Below are 10,869 nucleotides of genomic sequence, written 5' to 3'. Positions count from 1 at the left end.
TGGGTACCGTCTCCTCCCGGTGTCACGCACCCAGGGGAAGTGCAGCCCCCTCCGAGGGGGACCCAGAGCTGCTTGTTTCCCAATGAGGAGACTAAAAGACCCGAGAGCAGGATTTGAGGAAGTGCTGGGCAGGGGAGCGTGCCACCGAGGGGTGCTGCGTGACCTTCCCTCGCACCCTCCAGGTCCTTGTTCCTGTCTCTGCGTCACTCCAGGCAGCGCAGCACAGGCGACAGTCACAGAGGCATTTGCCGTGTGGCACAAGGAGGCTGCGGGTGCAGCTTCGAACCCACAAAGCTCGGCTGAACCAACTTGGTCCTTTCGCCCCCTGAAAAATACTGTTGAAAGCAGAAAGCACTTGCACACAGAGCCCCTGGTGGGATCCGGGGACACCCAGCCCCCCTGAGCCCCTTCCCTCCCCAGCAGGAGCTGGGGGGGCTGTTGGGGGGGCCGTTGGGAGGGGGCAGAGCACAGGGAGCCCCAACATTCCATCCTGGAGACGCCAAAGAGTCCTTAGCAGCCGAGAGACTGAGGGGACCCACCATGGCGCTGCCACCTCGGTGGCTCCCACTGTGCGGCCCCCGCACCCCCCCGGTGCCCCAGAGCCTTCAGGCTTTCGTGCTCCCACAAACCTTCTACCCCCAAGGCAGGGACAGACCCCAACCCACAGCCCAGGGACACTGTCGGGGTCAAGAGCACAGGAGGTGACCATGGCTCCTGTCTCTCTTCCAGGCGCAGCCACCCTGTTCCCATCGACCGGGCAGCAGCTGCTCTTCCCCATGGCCTGGGCACCCCCAGTGGGGGCTGCCCCACAGGCCCCACCACCAGGTATGGCACCCCTGTCCCCTCTGCCACCCCAACACCTTTTGGCACCCAAGAACCCTGGGCACCTTCAGCCTCCCCCTCCCCTCTCCACGGTCACCTTCACCATCCCACCTCCCCTGTTCCCCCCCGAGCAGTTCTGGCACGGGGGCTCAGCAAGCCTGGATGAGTGTCCCTGCCCTCGCCTGCCCAGTGAATCCCAGTTCCTGAGAATTTCCCCAATACTTGGGGCCACCTCTCAGGGACGAGAGCACAGGAGGTGACCATGGCTCTTGTCTCTCTTCCAGGCACAGCCACCCTGTTCCCACTGCCCGGGCAGCAGCTGCTCTTCCCCATGGCCTGGGCACCCCCAGTGGGGGCGGCCCCACAGGCCCCACCACCAGGTATGGCACCCCTGTCCCCTCTGCCACCCCAACACCTTTTGGCACCCAAGAACCCTGGGCACCTTCAGCCTCCCCCTCCCTTCTCCATGGTCACCTTCACCATCCCACCTCCCCTGTTCCCCCCCGAGCAGTTCTGGCACGGGGGCTCAGCAAGCCTGGATGAGTGTCCCTGCCCTCGCCTGCCCAGTGAATCCCAGTTCCTGAGAATTTCCCCACTACTTGGGGCCACCTCTCAGGGACGAGAGCACAGGAGGTGACCATGGCTCTTGTCTCTCTTCCAGGCACAGCCACCCTGTTCCCACTGCCCGGGCAGCAGCAGCCATTCCCTGCAGCCTGGGCACCCCCACTGGGGGCAGCCCCACAATCCGCCACCAGGTATGGCACCCCTGTCCCCTCTGCCACCCTGACACCATCAGCACCCTGATGGCCATGGGGGCCGGCTCACAGGGTGCCCTGGAGGGTGCCCCTGGCCCAGCACGGCTCCTTCCTACCCACACAGGGCTGCACAGGGCCCCATGCGGCTGCTGCTGCTTCGACCCACGCTTCTTCCACGTTGAGTGGACCACCACCAACGGGCCTGCGCCAGCCACTGCCACCCTCGACCACGGTGCCGCTGCTCCACCAGGCGCTGCCCTGTGGGGCCCCGCGGGCTGCGGGACCATCCCGGACTGGGCAGCCCCTGGCACCCCCCAGGGACAACACCCACCACCCCAAGTAACACAGCTCCCAGCCTACGGCCACCAGGGCACAGCGGTGCCCACAGCCCCCACGCTGCTGCTCACCTCCATCCCCAGACGCCAGCACCTCAAGGGACAGCCTGCAGGCACCAACAGCTCCGGCACGGCCACCCCCGTGGGGCTACCCCCTGCCAGCTGCGTCACCATGGGCACCTGCATCCCCCCCAGACCCACTGCTGTTCCCGAAAAAGAAGCTCCTGGCGGCCTGGGTGCCAACATTGATGTGACTGAGGAGATGCTCCTCCAAGAGACCCTCAGGCTCTTTGGTTCAACCTTGGACGCGGTGGAGGTTGCCCAGGACCCTGACACCAGCATCACCACGCCTGGGGACCCTGGTGGCACCGTCAGAGAGGGGAGAGCGGTGGCCCCAGCACCCACCGAGCTGCCAACATCCATCCCTGCCTTCGAGAACACCAAGGAATGGTCTTCAGAGACCAACAGCTCCAGCAGGGCCTCCCCCGCGCAGACACCCCTTGGTAGCGACATCTCCTGGAGCACCATCAGCTCCCCAAAGAGCAACATCTCTCCCAGGAGCGACATCTCTTTTGAGAGCGACATCTTCCCAGAGCTCACCTTCTCTCCAACGAACATCACCTACTCAGAGCAGGACATCACAGAGTATGACATCATCTCCCTAAAGAGTAACACCTCCTCGAGCAGCGACATCTCCTGGGAGTGCAACGTCCCCACCAGCCCCTCGGCTGTCCCCCACAGCCAAGCCCTTGGGGATGCAGCCGGCCACCTTGAGAGTGATGTCCCCAGGAGCCCCTCTGCTGTCCCCAACAGCCAAGCCCTTGGCGACGCGGCCAGCCACCTTGAAGTGCCCCAGGAGGTGCCCGTCAAGTACTTCGGTGTGGAGGCGACCCGGAAGGCCATTGTTGTCCTAGAAGATATCTTCTCCAGGACAAAGTCCCAGGAGCCGTGTGGGGACACGGGGATGGAGCTACCGCCGGCCCAGTCTACCATTGGGGAAAAGCGGGGGACGAAGCGAGGGACGAAGCAGGGGATGAAGCGGGGGATGAGCTCCCCGTCGCTGCCACCCAGGAAGCGCAGGGCTCTCGCAGACAGGCCGGAGGTGGCGGGGGGGAGGAGACGCCCCCCAGCGAGGAGACGCAGATGATGGGGGGCAGAGGGGGGGTGCATTTGGGGGGTGGGGGAAGGGTTGTATTTAGGGGAGGGGCGCAGGGGGCAGATTTAAGGGAGGGGACTGTATCTGGGGGGGTGGTGTGTTTGCGGGGGGTGGGGAGAGGGACGTGTTTAGGGGAGGGGGCATTAGAGTAGCTTCGATAGGGCCTTTTCTCTCCTGTTTTTCCATTAAAAGTTGTAGCGGGCAGTTTGTCTGGGGAGGTGGGTGTGTTTAGGGGAGGCAGGTATATTTAAAGGGGGAGTAGTGTATTTTGAGAGATGGGGGGGTGGGTTTGAGGGGGGGGTGCATTTGAGGGGGGGTTAGAGTAGCTTCGATAGGACCTTTTCTCCTGTGTTTTTCCATTAAAGGTTGCGGTGAGCAATGTATTTGGGTGGAGGGATGTGTTTAGGGGAGGGGTTCGCATTTGAGGGAGGGGGGGTTAGAATAGCTTCGATAGGACCTTTTCTCTCGTGTTTTTCCATTTAAAGTTGAGGCAGGTATATTTAAAGGGGGAGTAGTGTATTTTGAGAGATGGGGGGGTGGGTTTGAGGGGGGGGTGCATTTGAGGGGGGGTTAGAGTAGCTTCGATAGGACCTTTTCTCCTGTGTTTTTCCATTAAAGGTTGCGGTGAGCAATGTATTTGGGTGGAGGGATGTGTTTAGGGGAGGGGTTCGCATTTGAGGGAGGGGGGGTTAGAATAGCTTCGATAGGACCTTTTCTCTCGTGTTTTTCCATTTAAAGTTGTTTCTCCAACCCCGCTCCGTGCCTGTCGGGGAGGGGAAGGAGCGCAGGGGACAGCGGGAATTGGCCCCCATAAGGTACCACAGCCCCACATGGGACCCCGAAGGGCACCGAGCTGCCCCGAGGGCTGAGTCAAGGCCAGTGGGGTGGCAGTGGCGGGGGGGGACTCCCCTGTCCCTTTCTCCAGGGGCAGCCAGGACAGACGGGTCCCCGCAGGACCAACAGACACGGCCCCACGCAGAAAGCAGCACGGAGCCCCCGGTTCAAGGACAGACCCTGGGAGCGGGAAGGGACGGACACACACGACCACAAGGGCTGCCAGGCCTTCGGCTGGACCCCGGCCAGCGTCCCCTCCCACGGGGACAGGCCTCGGGGCAAAGCCCACAAAGCCTCGGCACAATCACCCCCGTCCGCGGCTCCACAGCCCGGCTTTGCCTCCCTGCGCTGCCCAATCACCCCAAATCACCCCCACAACGGCCAGGGGGGAGCTGCCGGCCAGGCAGGGACCCTCCTCCCCTTCTCTGCCTGCACCTTGGGCAGCCCTGACACCAGCACTGTGGGGGGAAATAAGGAAAGAAATAAACAAAGAAATCATGGCAGGGGCCAAAAGTGCCTGGAAACCCCAGCTCTTTATTGCCCGTTCCCCCTCCCAGCTCCACAGCCCGGGGCCAACGCAGCCAAGGGCGCCTTCGGGCAGTGGCTGCCCCTCTGCGGGTCCGGCGCACAGAAGGTGCGGGGGGAGGTCCCCGGTCCCCGTCGGGGCACCGCCGGCGTCGGGGTCTGAGCCCCTGCCCCAGGGCAGCCCCAGGGACACCGCCGGGGCGGGGGGAGCCGCTGGGGGCCCCGGACGGGCACAGTCCCCTTGGCCTCGGCAGGGCCCGGCGCAGCTCCCGGCACCGCTGCTGCTCCGCATCCGGCCTCCCAACCCCCCGCCCCGAGCACCCTCCTGCACCCAAAACTCCCGTCCCCTGCAGCAGCTGCACCGCCACTGCCTGCAGCTCTCGGGGGCCGCGGGGAGCTGCTCTGCGCCAGACAAGGAGGAAAAGGGAAGAGAAAGACCAGAACCCAAACTGCAGGGCTGACCTCGAGTTAACTGCAGGGCTGCCCAGCACCGCACACAGTGCTCCAGGTGAAGCCGCGCCAGCGCTGAACACAGCGGGACAATCCCCTCCCTTGGCCGCCTGCTTCTACTGTGTTTGTTGTCCCCCACGATGCGCTTGCCCTCTTGGTGCCAGCGGCTGAAGGATTCTTTAGAGTTTACACAAAGGTTTAAAGCCTGGCACATCCACCCTTCAAAGGGCCCATATCTAGGCCAATACAAATGGTCTGCTCGTAGAGGTTCCTTTGTCCATTCTATCATATAATACTGAATCATTTTAACTTTAACCTTATTTTTAGTAGCCGGATCAATATTCCAATGAGCCAATTTTATCCCCAAAGGACTGTCTTGGGGTATATCTGCCGGCACTTTCCCACTCCCCTTTTCCCTGGGGCTGTCTTCCGCTCACCACAGCAGTCAAGCACCCAGTTTTCCCGGGGCTGTCTTTCACTCAATCTCTGACACTTCGTCTCTTTACGGGCCAATTCCCTCGCGGGAGATTGGAACCGCGGTTAGAAAGACTCCACACTCGCTCCCCAGATCCGGACTGTCCGGTCCGAGTTCCACACACGCAGCAATCAAGCCCCAAACCCGCCCAACCAAGCAGTACTTACAGTCCTGTTTTCTTGCCTGGGTCTTCGTGCACAAGAATTATGGGCTACCGTGGGTTTTCCTGGGGAGACTTACCCCTTTTGCTTTATGAGTCCCTCCTCTCGTGGCATTATCAGCTTGGAGTCTCAACAGGCACCGCGAAGTCTTCTGAGCAGGACGCCGAAATCGGTGGGGTGCACCTCCTGCTCGGGGTCTCGGAGCCCACTGGGACCAAGTGAATTCTCCCGGACGAGCCCCCAAATTGTAATAAATAGCCAGATCCCTTAAACAGAAATGGCACTTACTTTATTATAGGGACAAAGTCAATAAAGCAAAAGCACAGCGCTGGGTGCATGACTCAGGTCAGAGGCACACCAGCTAACACTTCAACCATGTCTTATATACATTCAATATTGCATACGTATTCCCTCTTTTAGACAGAGTAATTGTTGATAAGGACTGATTATTATTAGTCCTTTTTCTCTTCTATGTGTGTGTTTCCTTCTGAATTGTTTCTGAGGATCCATGATCTTCAGTTCCCCTTTCCCATGCAGCTGTTTCCTTCTGGTAGGATCAGCTCCCTTTTCCCATGCATGTGTTTCCTTCTGGTAGGATCGATTATCATCAGCTCCCTTCTCCTGTGCATCTGTTTCCTTCTGTTAATCACTTGTGGAGTCTTTTGGAGAAGTTCTCTTTTGTTTCTCTCGGATGTTTTTCTTCATGATGTTTTTCTCCACAGTTGCTGTTAGTTGTTATCTTTGAGGTTTCTCATGTTTTCTAATTTACTAAAGGTTAGTTATCCTTATAAGTCAAAGATTTATAGCCCTGTTATTATGGCGAAAGCCAACAACACCTTCACTATCTTTCACACCGGCTTAACATGATTCGGTCGCCGCCAGTTAAGCATACTCGCCACAAGGATTCAGTTTCAGTGTCACCGGGGTTTCTGCTATATCTCTCTTGCAAATTTGTCCCTTGCAGCGGACCCCAGGGACTGGTTCGCGTGGTATGCCGTGGATTAGCACCCCGAGGTCCCACAGTTCCTTCTGTTTTAACAATGGGTCTGGCTTCATATTCGGGAGGATTTGTGGGTAAAAAAGGAACGTCTTCTTCTGACTCGCTATCATCGGGATCACCCCAAATGTTTCCGTCCCAATCTTCAGGGGATACTATCAGTTTCCTAATCTGTACAATGTCAGGGGGGTGGGGAGCCTGCATAAGCATCATTTCGACCTTTTCTCCCAATTTCCGCCTTTTCTCCTTCTCTTCCTGCAATCGTTTTTGCAGCTGTTCATTTTTAAAAGGTATCAGTAACTCAGCTGCCTTCCTGCTCTCTATTTCCTTCTCTAATTCCTGCTCTCTCCTATTCCTATTCTCCCTGTCTTGGTACGAGGCTTCTAAACAAGTGCCTAACATTTTACAGACGACTCCCTTATCTTTTCCAGCCTTTGTACGGCCCCTAATGGCTTTCAAGTACTCTTCAACGACTTCCCAATTGGACCAATTATCACCAGCCCATTCCTCTGAGAATCTGGGGCTCGGGTTCACTCCATGCCTCCCTAAATAATCAGTGATAACTCCTGACATCCTGCCGACTAGGCCAGGTGTCACGGGCCGAGCCGAGTGAATAACTTCACTTGTAAGAGAGAGTGAAATGTTTATTAACATAAAACAGTGATTTAACAAAGTTAGCAGTGAATGCGACAGTGTTTTACGAGATTCAATGCCAGGGCACACTTGATTATTTACTGCATAGAGGCCGGGGTCAGACAAGCTCTCAGGGAGACCCTCCCGTTGAGTCCCGAGGTTCAGAAAGGACCCCCTGGCTTTCTAAACTCCTTCTCAGAGAGGAGTCTGGCTGCGGCTGGATCCAGTCCTAGTCCCAGACTTGGTCAACGGTTTATGTCTAAAGGATTCTATATGCGCAATCAATCCTTAGATCCCGTAGCTAAGATTTCAAAGTTTAGCATGCTATTAGTCACTTACCGAGAACCTGTTGCGGCAAGGAATCTCTCAGCCTTGAGGAGAAGAACCTTAAGTGAGCGTCCCTGCTCAAGGGGAGACCCTGTCGTGCAGCCGCTGCCGTGCAGGAGAGCTCAAAGGGCTCTTGGGCTGTCCACTGTTTATGGAGTAAGAGAATTGACCTACAGTCATATTCTCATGGGAACAAGATACCCAGGTTCCCACTCCAGACAGGGTTTTGGTTATGTTGCCAGCCATCTCCCACAGTTCAAGTGCGACTCATCACAACTCCCGCTGATGGCCATGGCTTGAGCAGGAGCCGGGGGGGGAAAAAGGGAAGAGCACACCGCCACATCTGCCCTTAATGCCTTCTGGCACTGGCAGGGTTTTGGCTCTGCACAGGCACGGCGAGAGGTGGGGAGGAGCTTTTCAGTGGCTCCTGCTGACTCTCGGCATGGCATTGCCAGGGGTGAGGCTGGTCTTCAGGTCACCAAACTTCAGAACCCGTTTTGGCACCGATTCTGGGTGACTGCCCAGCAATAGGGGCATTGTCCTTATCGGGAGGCTGCGTCCCTCCAGTGCTGGGGTTCAGGGTTAAAGCAACCAGGTCTGTTAGCAACCGGATCATTTTAAATCCCTGTTGGGATCCGGTGCCATGAAACCAATTAAACCTTGCAGTGGATATGGGAAGTTGGGATAAAGCAAAGATGGACCCTCCGGGCTGTGATCCTGCGTGGCTTCCTTAACGAGAGGAACCCAAAAATACCAGACGAGTTGATTTTTTCATTGCTGCTGTTGGATGAAGTTTAGCTGGGAGGACTTTTTAACCTTAAAACAGACATCTTCAGGTCTGGGCTAAATTATGCCTCCGCAGGCTGTCATTATATCATGACAGGAGCAGGTCAAAGCTCAGCACCGGAGGCGGTTTTGTGCAGCAGCACTAAATTTTCGGGAGGGTAGAGGCTTGGTTTGACACACGCACCCAGGGGAAGTGCAGCCCCCTCCGAGGGGGACCCAGAGCTGCTTGTTTCCCAATGAGGAGACTAAAAGACCCGAGAGCACGATTTGAGGGAGGGCTGGGCAGGGGAGCGTGCCACCGAGGGGTGCTGCGTGACCTTCCCTCGCACCCTCCAGGTCCTTGTTCCTGTCTCTGCGTCACTCCAGGCAGCGCAGCACAGGCGACAGTCACAGAGGCATTTGCTGTGTGGCACAAGGAGGCTGCGGGTGCAGCTTCGTCCCCACAAAGCTCGGCTGAACCAACTTGGTCCTTTCGCCCCCTGAAAAATACTGATGAAAGCAAAAAGCACTTGCACACAGAGCCCCTGGTGGGATCCAGGGACACCCAGCCCCCCCGAGCCCCTTCCCTCCCCAGCAGGAGCTGGGGGGGGTGTTGGTGGGGCCGCTGGGAGGGGGCGGAGCACAGGGAGCCCCAACATTCCATCCTGGAGACGCCAAAGAGTCCTTAGCAGCCGAGAGACTGAGGGGACCCACCATGGCGCTGCCACCTTGGTGGCGCCCACTGCGCGGCCCCCGCACCCCCCCGGCACCCCAGAGCCATCAGGCTTTCGTGCTCCCACAAACCTTCTACCCCCAAGGTAGGGACCGACCCCAACCCACAGCCCGGGGACGCTGTCGGGGCCAAGAGCATAGGAGGTGACCATGGCTCCTGTCTCTCTTCCAGGCGCAGCCACCCTGTTCCCACCGCCCGGGCAGCAGCTGCTCTTCCCCACGGCCTGGGCACCCCCAGTGGGGGCGGCCCCACAGCCCCCACCACCAGGTATGGCACCCCTGTCCCCTCTGCCACCCTGACACCATCAGCACCCTGATGGCCATGGGGGGCGGCTCGGCGGGTGCCCTGGAGGCTGCCCCTGGCCCAGCATGGCTCCTTCCTACCCACACAGGGCTGCACAGGGCCCCATGTGGCTGCTGCTGCTTCGACCCACGCTTCTTCCACATCGAATGCACCACCACCAACGGGCCTGCGCAAGCCACTGCCATCCTCGGCCACGGCGCCGTTGCTCCACAAGGCGCTGCCCTGTGAGGCCCTGGGGGCAGCGCGACCCTCCCGGCCTGGGCAGCCCCTGGCACCCCCCAGGGACAACACCCACCACCCCAAGTAACACAGCTCCCAGCCTATGGCCACCAGGGCACAGCGGTGCCCACAGCCCCCATGCTGCTGCTCACCTCCATCCCCGGACGCCACCACCTCAAGGGACAGCCTGCAGGCACCAACATCTCCGGCACGGCCACCCCTGTGGGGCTACCCCCTGCCAGCTGCGTCACCATGGGCACCTGCATCCCCCCCAGAACCGCTGCTGTCCCCGACAATGAAGCTCCTGGCGGCCTGGGTGCCAACATTGATGTGACTGACGAGATGCTCCTCCAAGAGACCCTCAGGCTCTTTGGTTCAACCTTGGACGCGGTGGAGGTCGCCCAGGACCCTGACACCAGCATCACCATGCTTGGGGACCCCGGTGGCACCGTCACAGAGGGGAGAGCGGTGGCCCCAGCACCCACCCAGCTGCCAACATCCATCTCTGCCTTCGAGAACACCAAGGAATGGTCTTCAGAGATCAACAGCTCCAGCAGGGCCTCCCCTGCGCAGACACCCCTGGGCAGCAACATCTCCTGGAGCACCATCAGCTCCCCAAAGAGCAACATCTCTCCCAGGAGCGACATATCCTCCGAGAGCAACATCTTCCCAGAGCTCACCTTCTCCCCATAGAACATCACTTACTCAGAGCAGGACATCTCAGAGTACGACATCACGTCCCTAAAGAGTGACACCTCCTCAAGCAGCGACATCTCCTGGGAGAGCAACGTCCCCACCAGCCCCTCTGCTGTCCCCCACAGCCAAGCCCTCGGGGACGTGGCCGGCCACCTTGCTGTGCCCCACGCGGGGTCTCTCAAGGAGGCCCTGAGCCTCTTGGACTGTGACCATGGTGGCATCGGTGAAGCCGCCCTGGTCTGCAACATCGACTCCCTCTCGCTGCCCGAGGATCTGCTGATGCTTGATTGCAGCATGGAGGAGCTCCTGGAGGGTGCCCGCATCCTGGAAGAATTCCTCTATGGGACAGAGAGCAACGTCCCCAGCAGCTCCTCTGCTGTCCCCAACAGCCAAGCCCTCAGGGACGTGGCCGGCCACCTTGAGAGCAATGTCCCCAGGAGCCCCTCTACTGTCCCCCACAGCCAAGCCCTTGGCGACGCGGCCAGCCACCTTGCAGTGCCCCAGGAGGTGCCCATCAAGTACTTCAGTGTGGAGGCGACCCGGAAGGCCATTGTTGTCCTAGAAGATATCTTCTCCAGGACAAAGTCCCAGGAGTCGTGCGGGGACACGGGGATGGAGCTGCTGCCAGCCCAGTCCACCATGGCGGAGAAGCAGGGGACGAAGCGGGGGACGAGCTCCCCGTT

The sequence above is a fragment of the Larus michahellis genome, chromosome 28, assembly GCF_964199755.1.
Source record: "Larus michahellis chromosome 28, bLarMic1.1, whole genome shotgun sequence".
Classification (NCBI taxonomy): domain Eukaryota; kingdom Metazoa; phylum Chordata; class Aves; order Charadriiformes; family Laridae; genus Larus; species Larus michahellis.
This window is presented reverse-complemented; position numbering follows the sequence as displayed.